Raw genomic sequence first — 17,913 nt, forward strand, 5'->3', positions numbered from 1 at the left:
AGGAGACAAAGCTCTCGGTAACCAGCTATACAGGCTTCCTGACTCCCTTCTTCTCCTCCCTGCTTTGGCTGCCTCTGCTTCCCACTGGCCACGGTTTCTTGTCTGGAAGGCAACTGCTTCAGCTCCGGGCTGCTTGGATTCGGTTGCTGATGTTGCTTTTTACCTTTTCTTTTAGTTTCTCCCATACTTCCCACCACCTCCACCTCCTTTCTCTTGAACACCTGGCTCTGTGTGCCATCTTTGCTTCTTCTTGAAAGACTGTGAACCACCGCTTGACTGGGTAACCACTCCCAGGGCCCACAACACCACATTGGTGGGATCCCTGGGACTTTATTTTTTTTTAATTTCTTTGTTTTGTTTTACTTTGTTCTGTTTTGTTTGTTTGTTTTTCTTTATCTTTTCACATCTTGACAGCCCGTTCTAGCTGGGCTGAACTGCATGGCTTAGAAGCCTCTTCCCCAGTCTGTGCAGCCTTGGGGGCATTTCTTTTTTCTTTCTTTTCTCTCTTGTTTCCTTCTTGTCTTTCTTCATTTCTCACTTCTCATCTCTCTATACTTGCCATCTTTTTCTGTCTCCTGAATACCTGGTGCTGTGTGACATCTATACCCCCTCTAGCCAGGCTATACTGCACAGCCTGGGAGCCATTTCCGTGATCTTTGCAGACACATGGATGAGACCCCTGGGGGCTTTTCTTTTTTTTTTTTTCCAAATTTTTATCTAGTTATTTTTTTTCTCCCCTCCCCACTTTTTTTTCTTTTCCTTTTTGTTTTTCTCCATTTCTTGGTTTCTCATCTCTCCATTCCAATGGCAAGCTCCCTCGGCACTATTTTTGTTTGTTTGTTTTTGCCTCCTCTTTCCCATACCCATATTAGCTCCACACATCACAACCTCCCCTCTCCTTCCTGCCTAACTGTACTGTGTGCTGAACATCATACCCCTGAGCAGGACAGACATGGCCTACTGGAACCTGTCCAGCACTTATTTATGTCCCACCCTGTTGGTCCTAGTACATGTCACAAACAACCCATCCCAGCCCATCCCCTTCAGCTGGGCCTACCCTGCTGCACCATAGCTGAGTGACTGGCCCTGCCCATTAGACAAGGTGGTGAAAAGTATCGTGACCACAGATGAGCAAACAACAAAGATCGCACAACCTGCCTGCTCAGACATAACCAAATAAAACAAAAAACCAGGGTGAAACAAACAGATCTATAATCAATAAACAAAGGAAATAACTACTGAGTCCCCAAAGATAGCAGATAATACTAAAATATATTTAAAAAAAAAAAAAAGGACAGGATGGTTCCATTAGGCATCCAAAATAAAACATCAGATGACTTTTCATTAAAAGAAAAGGCACTAGAACTACCTGATAAAAATTCAAATCTCTAACATTCAGAGCTATCCAAGATTTGAAGCAAAAAGCAGACAAAAATGAGGAAAAAAATAGACAAATCCATGGAAAAGGCAGACAAACTCATGGAAAATACAGACAACAAATGGAAGAATTCAGGAAAATAATACAGGAACAAAAAGCCAAAATAAATTCACAACTAGAAATCATACAAAAAGAACAATTAGAAATACAAAAGATAAACAGCAAGATTTCAGAAATGGACAGTGTCATAGATGGTCTGAGGAGCAGATTTGAAACTATGAAACACAGGATCAACAAAATTGAAGACAAACATTTGGATAAAACTCTGAGGAAAAATCAAAACAAAGAAAAAAGAAGAAACCCTGAGAATTATGTGTGATACAATCAAAATAAAAAAATTGCGGGTAATCAGAGTTCCAGAACGGGGCGGGGGGGGGGGGATGGAAAACACAGAGAGGATCATTGAAAAATTGCTGACAGAAAACTTCCCTAATATCATGAAAGATGAAAAGCAGACCATTCAAGAAGCACAACAAACCCCATATAGGATAGACCCCAAGAGAATATCACCAATGCATATCATAATCATACTCCGTAAAACCAAAGACAAAAAACCCTGAGAGCAGCTTGAGACAAACGAAAAGTCACATACAGAGGAGAAACAGTAACACTAAGCTCTGATTATTTGGCAGAAACCATGCAGCCAAGAAGACAATGGGCTGACATATAAAACTTTGAAAGAAAAAAAAACTCTCATTCAAACATGATGGAAAAATTAGGACATTTCCAGATAAACAGAAATTAAGTGAATATGTAAAAACCAAACCAAACTTACAAGAATTATTAAAGGGAGTCCTTCAGTTGGAGAACAAACAACATCAGACCACAGCCTGAATCTAGGATGCAAAATTGTACCAGCCACATACCAACCTAGGAAATGAACTCTCAAGGACTACCCAAAACCAATGGAACCAGAGAGGTTAATCTGTAAATGAATACAATGTCAGAATAATAAAAGAGTAATAAACAGTGTTGGTATAGAACTTTCTAATGGAGAGGTAGGCAAGGCGATACCAAGTAATAATAGAATGATTCAAACCTAGGAGGACAAGGGTAAATTTCAAGGTAACCACAAAGAAAATTAACAAACCTACTTATCAAAATAAAGAGGCAAAACATAAAGTCTCAATAAAAACAAAAGAAATCCACAAAGAGAAGGAACCCGGCACAGGAGAGTAAGAGGAACAAAGAAAATGTCAGCACCACAAAAAAGTACTACAAAATGACAGCAATAAACACACCTATCAATAATTTACACCAAATGTAAATGGCCAAAATGTACCCATAAAGAGACCAGAGAGTGATATAATGGAAAAAAAAAAACAGGATCCAACTATATGCTGCCTACAAGAGAAACACCTTAGAAACAAAGACTTAAATTTATTAAAAAATCAAACAGTGGAAAAAATATATCAAGCAAATAACTATCAAAAAGAGCAGGAGTGGCAATACTAATCACAGATAAAACAGACTTTAAAGCAAAATCCACCTTAAAAGACAAAGAAAACCCCCCAAAAACCAAACCCATTGCCATCGAGTCAATTCTGACTCATAGCGACCCTATAGGACACAGTAGAACTGCCCCACAGAGCTTCCAAGGAGCACCTGGTAGATTCGAACTGCCAACCTTTAGGTTAGCAGCTGTAGCATTTAACCACTATGCCACCAGGGTTTCTAAAAGACAAAGAAGGGCACTACATAATGAATAAAGGGGTGATCCATCAGGAATACTTAACCATAATAAACACCTACACACCATATGACAGGGCTCCAAGATACATAAAGCAAACCCTAACAGCACTAAAAAAAGAAAATAGGCAGTTTCTCAATAATACCAGGAGATTTCAACACACCACTCTCAGTAAAGGACAGAACATCTAGAAAGAAACTCAGCAAAGATACAGAAGAGCTAAAGGGCACAATCAGCCAACTTGACCTCATAGATATATATAAAACACTCCACCCAACAGCTGCAAAGTACATATTCTTTTCCAAATGCACAAGGCAAGTTCTCCAGAATACACCACATCTTAGACCATAGAGCAACCCTCAATAAAATTCAAAACACTGAAATAATACAAAGTATCTTCTCTGACCACAAAGGCCTTCAAAGTGGAAAATAGCACCAGGAAGAGCAAGGAAAAAAAAATTACTTGGAAACTGAATAACACTCTCCTTAAAACCGCTGGGTAACAGAAGAAATCAGAGATAGAATCAAAAAATTCCTAGAATCAAATGAGAATGCAAACACATCATACCAAAACCTTTGGGACACAGCAAAGGCAGTGCTCTAAGGTCAATTTATAGTAACAGACGCAAACATCAAAAAAAAAAAAAAGAGAAAGGGACAAAATCAAAACATTAGCCATGCAACTCAAACAATAGAGAACAGCAAAAGAAGCTTACAGTCACCAGAAGAAAGGAAATTATAAAGACCAGAGTAGAAATAAATGAAATAAAAAACAGAAATACAATAGAAAGAATCCACAAAACCAAAAGTTGGTTCTTTGACAGTATCAACAAAATTGACAAACCACTGGCCAAAATGACAAAAGAATAACACAAGAGGATGCAAATAACCCAAACAAGAAATGAAATGGGGGACTTTACAACAAATCCAACTGAAATATAAAGGATCATAACAGAGTATTATGAAAAACTATACTCCAACAAATTTGAAAACCTAGAGGAAATGGACAAACTTCTAGAAACACACTACCTACTCAAACTAACACAAAATGATGTTGAAAATCTGAACAGACCCATAACAAGAGAAGAGATTGAAAAAGTAATAATAATAATAATAAAGCCCTGGCCCAGATGGCTTCACTGGAGAATTCTACCAAACATTCAGAGAAAAGCTTATGCCAGTACTACTCGAACTATTTCAGAACATAGAAAAGGAAGTGATACTTCCAAATTTCTTCTATGAAGCCAGCATAACCCTGATACCAAAACCAGGCAAAGACATCACAAAAAAAGAAAATTACAGTCCAATATCTCTCATGAATATAGATGCAAAAATTCTAGCCAATTCAATTCAGCATCATATCAAAAAAATAATACACCAAGACCAAGTAGGATTTATACCAGGTGTGCAGGGATGGTTCAACATTAGAAAATCATTCAACATAATCCATCACATAAATAAAAGGAAAGAGAAGAATCACATGATCTTCTCAATCAATGCGGAAAAGACATTCGAAAAAGTCCAACACCCATTCCTGATAAAAATTCTCAATAAAGTAGGTACAGAAGGTAAATTTCTCAGCATAATAAAGGGCATCTGTGCAAAACCAACAGACAACATCATTCTTAATGGAGAGGCTGAAAACATTCCCCCTGAGAATGAGAACAAGACAAGGACGCCCTTTATCATCACTCCTGTTTAACATTGTGCTGAATGTCCTGGATAGAGCAATAAGGCAAGAAAAAGAAATATAGGGCATCCACATTGGTAAGGAAGAAGTTAAACTGTCCCTATTTGCAGATAATATGATACCAATTGACTCGACGGCACTGGGTTTTTTGTATACATAAAAAACTCAAAACACTCCATGAGAAGACCACTGGAACTAAAACAAAGATTCAGAAGAGTGGCAGGATACAAGATAAACACACAAAAATCAGTTGGATTCCTATATACCAATAAAGAGAATGATGAAAAGGAAATCAGGAAAACAATACCATTTACGATAGTCCCTAAAAAAGTGAAATACTTAAGAATAAATCTAACCAGGGATATAAAAGACCTATATAAAGAAAGCTACAAAATACTACTGCAAGAAATCTACATAACTGGAAAAACACACCATGCTCATGGATAGGTAGAATCAACATTGTGAAAATGACAATTCTACCCAAAGCGATTTACAAATTCAACGCAATCCCAATCCAAATACCAGCAACATTCTTCAAGGAGATGGAAAAACTTATCATTAACTTTGTATGGAAAGGGAAGAAGCCCCAGATGAGTAAAGCACTACTGAAGAAGAAAAATAAAGTCGGAGGACTAGCACTACCTGACCTCAGAACCTACTATACAGCTACAGTAGTCAAAAAAACCTGGTACTGGTACAATGACAGCTACATTAACCAATGGATCAGAATGGAGAACCCAGATATAAACCCATCCACTTATGGTCATCTGATCTTTGACAAGGGCCCAAAGTCCATCAAATGGCGAAAGATAGTCTTTTTAACAAATGGTGCTATCAAAACTGGATGTCCACCTGTAAAAAAAAAAGTGAAACAGGATCCATACCTCACACCATATAAAAAAAAATTCAAAATGGATCAGAGATCTAAATATAAAACCAAAAACTATGAAGTTCGCAGAAGAAAAAATAGGATCAACACTAGAAGCCCTAATACATGGCATTAACAGGATACAATCCACAACCAGTAACAAACAAACTCCAGAAGATAAGCTAGATAACTGGAACCTTCTATAAATTAGACACTTATGCTCATCAAAAGACTTCATCAAAAGAGTAAAAACAGAACCTACAGACTGGGAAAAAAAATTGGCTATTGCAAATCAGACAAAGGTCTAATATAAAATCTACAAGAAAATCCAACACCTCTACAACAAAAATACAAATAATACAATTAAGAAATGGGCAAAGGAAATCAACGGACACGTCACCAAAGAAGACACTCAAGTGGCCAATAGACACATGAGGAAATGCTCACCATCATTAGCCATTAAAAAATTAGAGAAATGTAAATCAAAACCACAATGATATACCACCTCAGCACAGCATTACTGACATGAAACAATAAAACAGGAAATATCAAATGTTGGAGAGGCTGGGGGGAGATCGGAACTCTTATTGCACTGCTGGTGGGAATGCAAAATGATAACAACCATTTTGGAAAACGATATGGCACTTCCTTAGAAAGCTAGAAATAGAAATATCATATGAACCAGCAATCCCACTCCTAGGAATATATCCTAGAGAAATAAGAGTCATCATGTGAATAGACATATGCACACCCATGTTCATTGCAGCACTGTTCACAATAGCAAAAAGGTGGAACAACCTAGATGCCTATCAACAGATGAATGGATAAACTGTGATACATACATACCATGGAGTACTACACAACGATGAAGAACAACAGTGAATCTATGAAGCATCTCATAATGTGGATGAAACTGGAGGGCATTATGCTGAGTGAAATAAGTCAATCATTAAAGGACAAATATTGTATGAGACCACTACTATAAAAACTCATGAAAAGGTTTACACACAAAAAAAAAAAAATCTTTGATGGTTATGGGGGGAGGGGCGAGGATAGAAAAACACTAAATAGACAATAGATAAGTAGTAACTTTGGTGAAAGGTAAAATAGTACACAATACTGGGGAAGCCAACACAACTTGTACAAGGCAAGGTCATGGAAGCTCCATAGATACATCCAAACTCCCTGAGGGACTGAATTACTGGGCTGAAGACTGTGGAAACCATGGTACTGGGGAACATCTAGCTCAACTGGCATAACATAGGTTATTAAAAAAAATGTTCTATACTCTACTTTGGTGAGTAGCATCTGGCGTCTTAAAAGCCTGTGAGCAGCCATCTAGGATACTTCAATGGTCTTACCCCTTTAGGAGCAAGGAAGAATGAAGAAAACTAAAGATACAAGGGAAAGATTAGTTCAAAGGACTAACGGACCACATTTACTACAGCCTCCACCTGACTGAGTCCAGTACAACTAGATGGTGCCCAACTACCATCACAGATTGCTCTGACAGGGATCACAATAGAGAGTCCCAGACAGAGCTGGAGAAAAATGTAGAACAAAACTCTAACCCAAAAAAAAAGACCAGGCTTGCTGGCCTGACAGAGTCTGGAGAAACCCTGAGAGTATGGCCTCTGGGCACCCTTTCAGCACAGTAATGAGGTCACTCCTGAGGTTCACCATTCAGCCAAAGAGTGGACAGGCCCATAAAACAAAATGAGATTAAAGGAGCACACCAGCCCTGGGGCAAGAAATAGAAGGCAGGAGGGGACAGGAAAGCTGGTAATAGTGAACCCAACTTGAGAACAGAGATTGTTGACATGTCATTGGGTTGTTAACCAATGCCATAAAACGATATGTGTACTAACTGTTTAATGAGAAACTAGTTGGTTCTATAAACCTTCATCTAAAGTACAATAAGAAGAGAAAACAAATCAAACGACATATTGTGTTGGGCAAATCTGCTCAAAAGACCTCTTTAAAGTGTTAAAAAGCAAAGATGTCACTTTGAGGATTTAGGTGAGCCAGACCCATATCATTGTATTTTCAATCGTCTCATGTGCATTTGAAAGCTGGACAATGAATAAGAAAGACCGAAGAAGAACTGATGCCTTTGAATTATGGTGTTGGCAAAGAATATTGAATATATCACGGAGTGCCAGAAGAACAAAAAAAAATCTGTTTTGGAAGAAGAATAGCCAGAATGCTCCTTAGAAGTAAGGATGGTGAGACTTTGTCTCACATACTTTGGACATATTATCAGGAGGGGCCAGTTCATGGAAAATGACATCATGCTTGGTAAAGCAGAGAGTCAAAGAAAAAGATGAAGACCCTCAATGAGATGGATTGACAGAGTGGCTGCAACAATAGGCTATAGCAACGATTATGATGATGGCACATGACTGGGCAGTATTTGGCTCTGTGGTATATAGGGTTGCTATGGATCATAACTGACTTGATGGCACCTAACAACAACATATGTACACATATATATATTCACATATACATACCTATACACATTTATGTCTACATACATACACGTAAACCCGCACATATATTTTTTGGTTGTTGTTGCTATTGTTTCAAAATTATATATGCCATAGCAATTATCAAAAGATGCTTCTCGTATGCATTTTACTGAAATTGCCTTCATCCAGCTGTTCACACTTCACCCTCATTCTGTGTTGCTTTTCCCATCACCAAAAATAACAAGTGCCTATTGTGAATCCCCCTCCCTTCACCACTTTCCCCCACCCCTGGTAACCACTAATGGACATTAGTTTCTGTGTATTTGTCTGTTCATGTCATTTCATAAAAATGAGAACATATAACTATTTTTTCTGTTTTTTGTGATTGACTTATTTAGCTCAACTTAATGTCCTCCAGGTTCATCTTAGTTCCAAGATGTTTTGGGAACGCAGTTTTCTTTATTGCTGAGTAGTATTTTATTGTAGGTATGTACCAAATTTTACTTATCCATTTATTTGCTGACGGACATTTAGGTTTTTTCCATTTTTTGTTATTGTGAATAGTGCTGTGATGAACATAGGTGTGCATATGTCTGTTCATATCCTTTCCATTAAATCTCTAGGGTACACACCTAGGAGTAGAATTCCGGGCTCATATGGCAGCTCTACCTCTAGTTTTTTGAGGAACCACCAGACTGTTTTCCACAATGGCTGTACCATTTTGCATTCCTACCAGCAATGAATGAAAGTTCCAATTTCTCCATATCCCCTCCAACACTTGTTATTTCCTGCTTTTTTTTTTTTAAAGCCATCCTAATGGGAGTGAAATGGTACTTCATTGTGTCTTGCAAAAGTTTCATTTTTAAATAAATTCTTAAACAATCAGTCCGCTTTCCTATTCCACACAGATAAGAGAGTAAGCCACATATCTTCTACACTATCAATTTACATGGCAGGTTGAGTACAACTGGCTGGCTGAACCAGCCTCCTCTACCACTCTCACCCCTCATATTCTCCCACACTGCACCTCTGGTCAAAGAGAACAACCCCCAGATGAAGGACGAAGTTCTTTGGTCAAGGTAAGACTCTACTGAGTATTGCTATGTTTCTTCCACAACAGTTGATTGAGGACCTGGATTTTTAAAATTCTACAATTCTCCATACTTCTAATCTTCACTAATCATTAGAAACAATCTACATCACTTTTTCAACTGTTTTGTAACTTTCTATCCATTTTATGCACTTGAAAGTATATAAATTTTGCTGTTTTAATTTTGAGTAAATGTCTTCAGTAAACACTGAAAGGAAAATCAAAAATACCCAGAGTATATCAAGTATCTAAAGTGAAAAAACCAAGGTTGCAAGTGAAAATTTTTCATTCTGGTTAAGTCCATTAAGGTACTGAAATCTGAATTCATGCATAGGCTGAGTAGATCCGTTTCAACTTGGAGATTACAGACAAGTTGGATTTCTATTACATATTACTCAGCCCACTATTCTAGTCTGCAAGCTCAAATGCCTCATTTCATTCTATGCCTTGGAATTTGATTCCATTAGGAGTTCCTAGGCTTGTGTACAAGGCCATAAAATCACAATTAGCGGCAATCTAAGCCAAAAAAAATAGAGATTTTTAAGCAAAGGGACAAAAGGCCATGCACACAACAAAACACAAATAATCATGCTTCATTGAAACCAAGTCTTTATTAAAAAGGTTAAAGCAATTTTTCTGTTGCCCGAATTACCAAGATCATAGCTTCAAATCCTCACTTATTTTCACTTTACCAGATATGGCCACAAATTGCTTGGCACTGATGTCAAATACACCATACAAAAAGCAACATCACAAGTAACAAACAAAAAGGAGCAGGATAAATAGCTGTTATCCCTTCCCAGCTTCTCCAGAACACAAATCTATCCTCAAAATTAGTAAGAGGTTATGAAACCAGAAAATTTCCTCTGTATGGTAGAATCTTGTCCTCTAGGAAAGTTCTGCACACCAAAATAACCCATGTAACAAATCAGAGAGATAGAACCATGTTGCAAAATCCTTCAACGGGCAAGAAAGCATCAGGCGTCATCCGTGTCATTAAGATGCACAACTTCTGAGGGCTGATAAAACCTTTGATAAATGCATTTTCTTATTTTCCTGTCTTTAGTATTATACTATGTTCCTAATAAAGTCCCCAAATAAAATATTTGATGTTCTTCAAATTTGGGACCCTAGCTTTTGGAGTGTAGTCAATAGATGAAACACAGAAAACCAGAAAACGCCTAAGGGCATTCCATTTGCAGAAAGAGTGGGCCTCAGCCACAAAGATGGAGAGATTGCCTGCTAAAAATCACATATTGTGTCTCTAAAACTGTATCATTCTAGAATTTCCTGAGAATAAATGGACTTGCAGATCTGTTCTACATACTCTTGGTTCTTCTCTCATTAAGCAGTACTTTTCCCCCAACTCCCCCTCCCACATTACAGTGCTGAATAAACTCAGTATAACAAAGCCACACAGGAGCTGGCATGACTGGGATCAAACCAGTCAAGGAGGCACAATGGCGCATTTCGGCAGGCTAGATAATTCAATACTACAGCATATGTCTGTGCACACCAAGCTGCAAAGGGCAGCCAAGCCATTTCCTTCAGAGAATCAAATAGGATCTTTCCTCCTTAAAGACAGACTATGCTGTGAAGTAAATGCATTACAAGGCTAGACTTTCAGGAAGAAAAATGATGCTTTTCTAAGTGTTAGAAGTCAAGGTGATTTAGGCATATGAGAACAGACCGAAAGAACTTGGCTGACCGTTCCCTGACAGAGGAAGAAAAAAAAAAAAAAAAACCTATTGCTGTCAAGCCATTTCCAACTCACAGTGACCCTACAGGACAGAGAAAGAGAGCCACAAATAAGGTAATGAGATTCCCATTTCATGAAGTCAGGTGCTAGGAAATGGAAATGCTTTCTTTTTCTGCTGTGGGTCACTGTGGGGGTGATTTCAAGGGCCATTAACATGTAGTTCACTATCACAAGATCAACATAAGCAGACTAGCAATCACAGTATTTCCCACTCTTTAACCTCCCACATCCTTAATGTTAGCTTGTATAATCGTGCTCTTTGCTTTGAGCGTTTTTTCTCTTCCTCCCTTGCAATTTTGATAAGTAAATAGTTTCTTTCCTATGAGTTTCTTCTTGTCAGTCTTCTTGTCTGGTTTGATGAGAATAATTAAAGAAATGTAACCAGAGTGCCTTAAATATAGTGCATGTTCCCTAAATGTCTCAGGCTGGGTTCTCTAGAGAAGCAAAACCAGTAATGCGTGTAAATATATACAAAAAGATTTATATCAAGGAAACAGCTCATGCAATTGTAGGGGTTGGAAGGTCCCAAGTCCTTGGATCGGGACAGAGGCCTTTCCCAATTCCCGGAGCCACAGAAGCTGGTGGACCCAAGATGAGCAGGTTGGAGAGCAGAGCTCCCACTCACAGGCTGTGAAGTCGAAAAACCCCCCAAGGTCGGCAGGCAAGACCTCAAGGTTTCTCCTGATTCACATAGCTGCAAGGGCTGGAAAACCCAAGATCAGCAGGTCAGGGAGCAGGACTCTTGCTTGCAGGCTGTGAAGATGAATGAATTCCAAGATGGACAGGTATGCTGCTAGCTTAAGTCCCAAGAAGCAGAGGTCAGACAAGAGACAGCTGTTGGATCCAGAACAAGCCAACCACCTTTGTAAGGTGAGCAGGAAGGAAGTAGGTGGCAGAAGGTGGAGAGATGAACCTGAGGGGGCAGTAAGCCACCACAGGCTCCACCCTGGCTGGTACCACTCAGCAGATTCCATTATGGTGGTGATCCCATACCAAATTTCACAGGGAAGTGATCACAACATTATACTACTGCCAAAACACTGAGAATCATAGCCCAGCCAAGCTGACACACAATCTTAACCATCACACTTTCCTATGAGTTTCTTCTTATCAAGCTTCAGAATCTAATAGTTCGATAAGAATAATTAAAGAAATGTAAATCCCCTCATTACTAACCAGAGTGCCTTAAATATAGTGCATGCTCTCTAAATGTTTGTGGAATTGAACTTTGCTTAATCAACATGTTTGAAACAGACAAATTCAAAAAGGTCTTACATCCGGGTCCATACTACCTCTACTGTTTTACTTGAAATGAGATTGACTCCTGCTGTAGTCCAAAGAAGAAGTTACACTCATGAGCGTTTTTATCTTGTAAGTTCCACCTTCCAAGACTGCTGAAGACACCAACAGCAGCTGCTCCCTAAAAGCCTTAGTCTTGCCTGCAGTCTCAGCCTCCAACAAGAATTCTATCCCATCATCCTGATTATACTTGTTAACTTTCCTCTCTTTGGCAAGTATTGTGGATTGGCTTTCACGACTCCAGCCCAACCCTCTTTAGATGCACTTCACTGAATACTAGAGGAGGGAAAGCTAAGGACTCTATTTCTCAGACTCCCCAGGTTCCAGTATAGCTTGGGTTCCATCCATGACCTGGTCTTCAGGTAGATGCACCTGCATGTGATTTGGGAGGCAGAGTTTGTGCTTGAGCTGTTTTTGCTTTACATTGGCTAGCACAACCACGGGGGCTCTTATGGGTTCAATTGTGTCCCTGAAATTATGTGTTGAAATCCTAGCCCATACCTGTGGATGTAATCCTGTTTGGAAATAGAGTTTTCTTTGTTATTCTAATTCCATGTTAGATAATGCCTGTTAGATAATACCTGAGTACTATGAATTGTAAATCTAATCACTTCTGAGTTATAAAAACAGCAGAATGGATGCAGAGACATATACACAGGGGAAGAGAAAGGACATGTGAGAATCATCTACAAGCAAAGGAACACCAAGGATGACCATCAGACACCAGAAACTAGGAGAGAGGCTTACAGAAGGAATCAACAGGGCCAAGACCCTGATTTGGACTTCTGGCCTCCAGGCTGTGAGAACATAAATTTTTGTTTTTTAAAGCCATGTATTTATGGTATCTGTGTCACAGCAGCACTAGGTAACTAAAAGATGGGCTTTTAATTTTTTGCAGCAGTAGTAATAAAGGACCCAAAGCCCAGCCCTCAGCATTGTGAATGTCAAGTCAAGGCCAAGAGTATTTGTTTTCATGGGATGGATCACGTCTGAGGTGGTACCCTGAAACAAACATCTGCGTGTCAGTTTCCCAGTTATGGCAGAGCTATCAGCTACCATGATGGGCAGTTCCTGATATTGTTCAAATTTATTCCTGGAAGTTACCCAAGAATTTGTTCCTGGAGTTCAGATTATTTTGTAAGCACCTAATTACTTTCTGCTTAAGCTAGTTACTGAAATACTTCACGCATTTTTCTTTCAATTCTTGGTTTGATTTTCAAAAGTCAGGCATGTTAAGAGGAAAAAAAAGATCTTCCTGAGAAACTCAAAGCTTTATATATTAAGATCTAAGCATGGAAGACTGTAGTATAGAATACGAAGGAGTACGAATGTAAAGAAGTTCCTGCCACTCAGGATGCAACGAGCCTTTCCTGGAGGCAGGGGAGGAGGACTGAGCAGAGGATAAGACTTCTCAGGGGAAAATAACAACAACAATCTGTGGAGAAAAGAAGAAACACCCAGACAGTTCAGGTTCAGACTAATAAACAGCAGGGCTGGTACCCTCCTCTTCTAACCTAAGGAGACAGCAAGCCTCTTAGAAAAGTCTCCTACTTAGCATGGGGCTGCATTCAACATGAGAGAGGTAGCTGAGGACAGGTAGGCCTAAGAACAATTACACAGGGTTCCAAACACGAGAGTGAGGATGAGAGAGCAGCCAAGAGCAGAAGGCAAAAGTACTAAGAGGAGGCATGAACAGGAAGATGTCTGAGGTCAAGACGAGGGGTAGATGCAAAGTTCAGAGTTTTTGCAGTTGCAAGCAAAGGTCAATTGCCAACATGTGCCCCAAGGCCAGCTGGACTATCCACAAGTCAGTGGACGCCAGCTAAATTGTTCAGGGAACAGGCACGTGGAACAGCATTACTGCAGGTACTGCACTGACAGAGACCAAGGCCAAGCAGGATAAAAAACCTCAAGTAGGGGCCAACAGACCTTGTATTATTTTCCTGATGTCAGAATAATATGTCTGTTCTCCCTTGAAAAGAAATCATTCCTGAGGAGCAGGGAAGGAGAAATGGAGAGGTAAAGAAAGCATGAAAGACTTCGGATTTACATAAAAGTTGTTAAGAGAGAAAAGGAATAGTGATTGCGATAACATTTGGAATTTAGCTGAAAAATCACTGGATTGGACTGAGAAATACCAGAATAAGAAAGAATAAGTTGTCTGATCAAGGCAGTATGGGAGACTAAATAACAAACTGGGCTTAATCATAGAAAACAGAGTTGTTTTTTACACATCACAGTCATTGTGTATAATTTTGACCGAACTGTAATAGCTAGAATTTACTGACTGCTTACCACACACTTACAGCCCTAATAGTTATACAAACCCTATTTCATTTATTCTTGGCATAGTCCAATTATCCTCACTTTATAGGTAAGGAAACTGATTCTCACAAATAACTTGCTCAAGGGCTAACAAAATACAAATTACGTTATGTATGTATACTATAATACACCAGGAACCCTGGTGGCACAGTGGTTAAGAATTCGCCTGCTAACCAAAAGGTAGGCAGTTCAAATCCACTAACTACTCCTTGGAAACCCTGTGGGGCAGTTCTACTCTGTCCAATAGGATCTCTATGAGTCAGGATCGACTGGACAGCCATAGGTTTTAAGTGTGTGTGTGTGTATATGTGTATGTTGTTAGTTGCTGTCCAGTTGATTCGGATTTATGGCAGCCCCATGTGTACAGAGTAGAACTGCTCCATAGGGTTTTCAAGGCTGTGACCTTTCAGAAGCAGATCTCCAGGCCTGTCTTCCGAGGTGCCTCTGGGTGGGTTCCAACTGGCAAACTTTGAGCTAGTAACCATTTGTGCCACCCAGGGACTTCGTATATTTATAAACAAAATTACATATACTTGTACATACAATAAAGATACAATAAAGTCATATCTATAGACTAGCAGTAGTTTACAAGTTATCCCTAATGAATAATCAGTCACTTCAAATGTTTTCTGTCTTGTTTGTCAAACACTGATTACTATGTAGACAGATACTGATTATTGCTGTTTGCACTATGGATGGGAAGGGAAGAAGAAAATTCATCTCACCAAAGTTGAAGTTTTTTTCCTATAACTAGAGTTCTCTTTCCTTGCGTTTTTCCTAACAATATTTTCAAGTTCATGGAAACAGATAAAAAATCAGAAAAAAAAAAAAAACACACAACCGTTTGGACCTGGATCAGACTGATATTCCTGAGTCCCCTTCCTGGGTTCAAGTCACTTATTCTCTGGCTAATTCACATTTAAAAGACTGGCTATCAGATATTTTTCATCTCTAAATCCTGAAGCAAGAATTATGAAATTGATGTACTCATTATTTTCAAAATTCTAGAAACATGATAATATAAACTTAATATAAAAAAACTTACTTCTGGCATTGCTTTTTTCTGCTGTCCCTGGGACTAAAGCCTGGATACACTGTTTTTTAATGGTCCCATTGGAACCCACTCAATCACTCTAATCCTTCACAGTTCTGAAAACCTTTGCCCACATCACCTGAATCAGATCATACAGCCTTATGAGGCACACACCACACTACATAAAGACCCTCTGCCGAGAACTGTCATCCAGATTCCATGCTCTAGCTCCTAGCCCGATAGGCCCACTCAGGGGCTAAGGAGGCAGGCCTGGGTGCCAGCTGTCAGCTCTGAGTTGAAGTGCTGGAGCTGGTCCAGGCCAGACTGGGAGCCCAGAACCAAGCTCCACCAGCCAAGTAATGCCTGATTTCAGCCTGATTGCTTTGCTGAGAGCTTCCAGAGCAGAGAGAATGCCACTGAACAGATTCTGCATGATTTTGTCCATACTCTGCTGTGCAATTTGAACTGTTGAGCTGGAAACTTTTCCTAGAGGGCCAGAAGTATATTTCGCACCAACTTCTGTGCTTTTTTTCTGTATCTATTATTATATTCAAAAAAATCAGCAATTCCATGAGCATGTCCTATTTGCCTTGGTATGCACATAATATATAATCCAAAATTGAATAAGCACTTACTAAATATTTGTTGAACGAATAAATTAATGATAGCATTAATCAGCAAAACAAGGATTCTATGTAAAAATATATTTGATTTTAAAAATAGCTTTTCTTTAACCTAACATCACTGTCTGGATACCAAAGAATGATTCTTAGATCCTAATCCAGTACTTCTCAAACATTAATGTAAATAAGAAAAACCTGGGTGTCTTAGGCTATGTTCTCTAGAGAAATAAAACCAGTGAAGCATGTCTATATGTATATATATAAATATATGTGTATTTGTTGTTGTTAGGTGCCATTGGTTCCAACTCACAATGACCCTGCGTACAACAGAATGAAGCACTGCCTGGTCCTTTGCCATCCTCACGATTGTTATGCTTGAGCCCATTGTCGCAATCACTGTGTCAATCCATCTCAGTGAGTGTCTTCCTCTTTTTCACTGACCCTCTACTTTACCAAGCATGATGTCCTTCTTCAGGGACTGATCCCTCCTGATAACATGTCCAAAGTATGTGAGACAAAGTCTTGCCATTCTTGCTTCTAAGGAGCATTCTGGCTGTATTTCTTCCAAGACAGATTTGTTCATTATTTTGGCAGTCCGTGGTATATTCAATATTCTTTGCCAACACAATTCAAAGGTGCCAATTCTTCTTTGGCCTTCCTTATTCATTGTCCAGCTTTCACATACATATGATGCGACTGATAATACCATGGCTTGGGTCAGATGCATCTTAGTCTTCAAGGTTATATCTTTGCTTTTTAACACTTTATAGAGGTCTTTTGCAACAGATTTGCCCAATGCAATGTGTTGTTGGATTTCTTGACTGCTGCTTCCATGGGTGTTGATTGTGGATCAAAGTAAAACGAAATCCTTGACAACTTCAATCTTTTCTCTGTTTAACAAGATGTTGCTTATTGGTCCAGTTGTGAGGATTTTTGTTTCCTTATGTTGAGGTGCAATCCATGCTGAAGGCTGTAGTCTTTATCTTCATCAGTAAATGTGTCAATCCTCTTCACTTTCAGCAAGCAAGGTTGTGTCATCTGCATAATGCAGGTTGTTAAAGAGTCTTCCTCCAATCCTGTAGCAATGCCCTCATCAGTATGAACTAATTGGCCTAACCATCATTAGAATCTTAGAAAATTTCTCTGGTCAGGCAAACTTATCTATGGTTAATAAAGTAATATACATATCTTGGTACATAATAAGCAATCAATAAATATTAAATCAGGATTTCATTACGAAGAAAATAAATTTATCTTATATAAGGGGCAGGGAAATTCCTCTAGTAATTAAAGAGGAGAGTTTACATGAAGTCTTGTCACTTCTACGCTGCAGAATGAATTTCAGCACTTTTTTTTAAAGTGAGCTCAATGTATTCAGCTTTGAGCCATGCCTTAAATTCACCAGACAAACATTTTCAGACCAAAGTGTAATTTTTCCATACTTTTTTGCTAACTTCCTTCTAGTGAGAAGTGGAAAAAGTAGTGAAAAGCCAACCATTATCCAGAAGAAGTTTAAATTTTTAACATTTGCTATTAATAAGGAATAAGGAAATAGTAAAATGGAGTTTACATTAACTGAGTAAAATTGCAGATAGAGTTAACTGTGGTTTTCCAGAAACCAAAAAGTCTT

Source organism: Elephas maximus, chromosome 2 (assembly GCF_024166365.1).
Source record: "Elephas maximus indicus isolate mEleMax1 chromosome 2, mEleMax1 primary haplotype, whole genome shotgun sequence".
Taxonomy (NCBI): Eukaryota; Metazoa; Chordata; class Mammalia; order Proboscidea; family Elephantidae; genus Elephas; species Elephas maximus.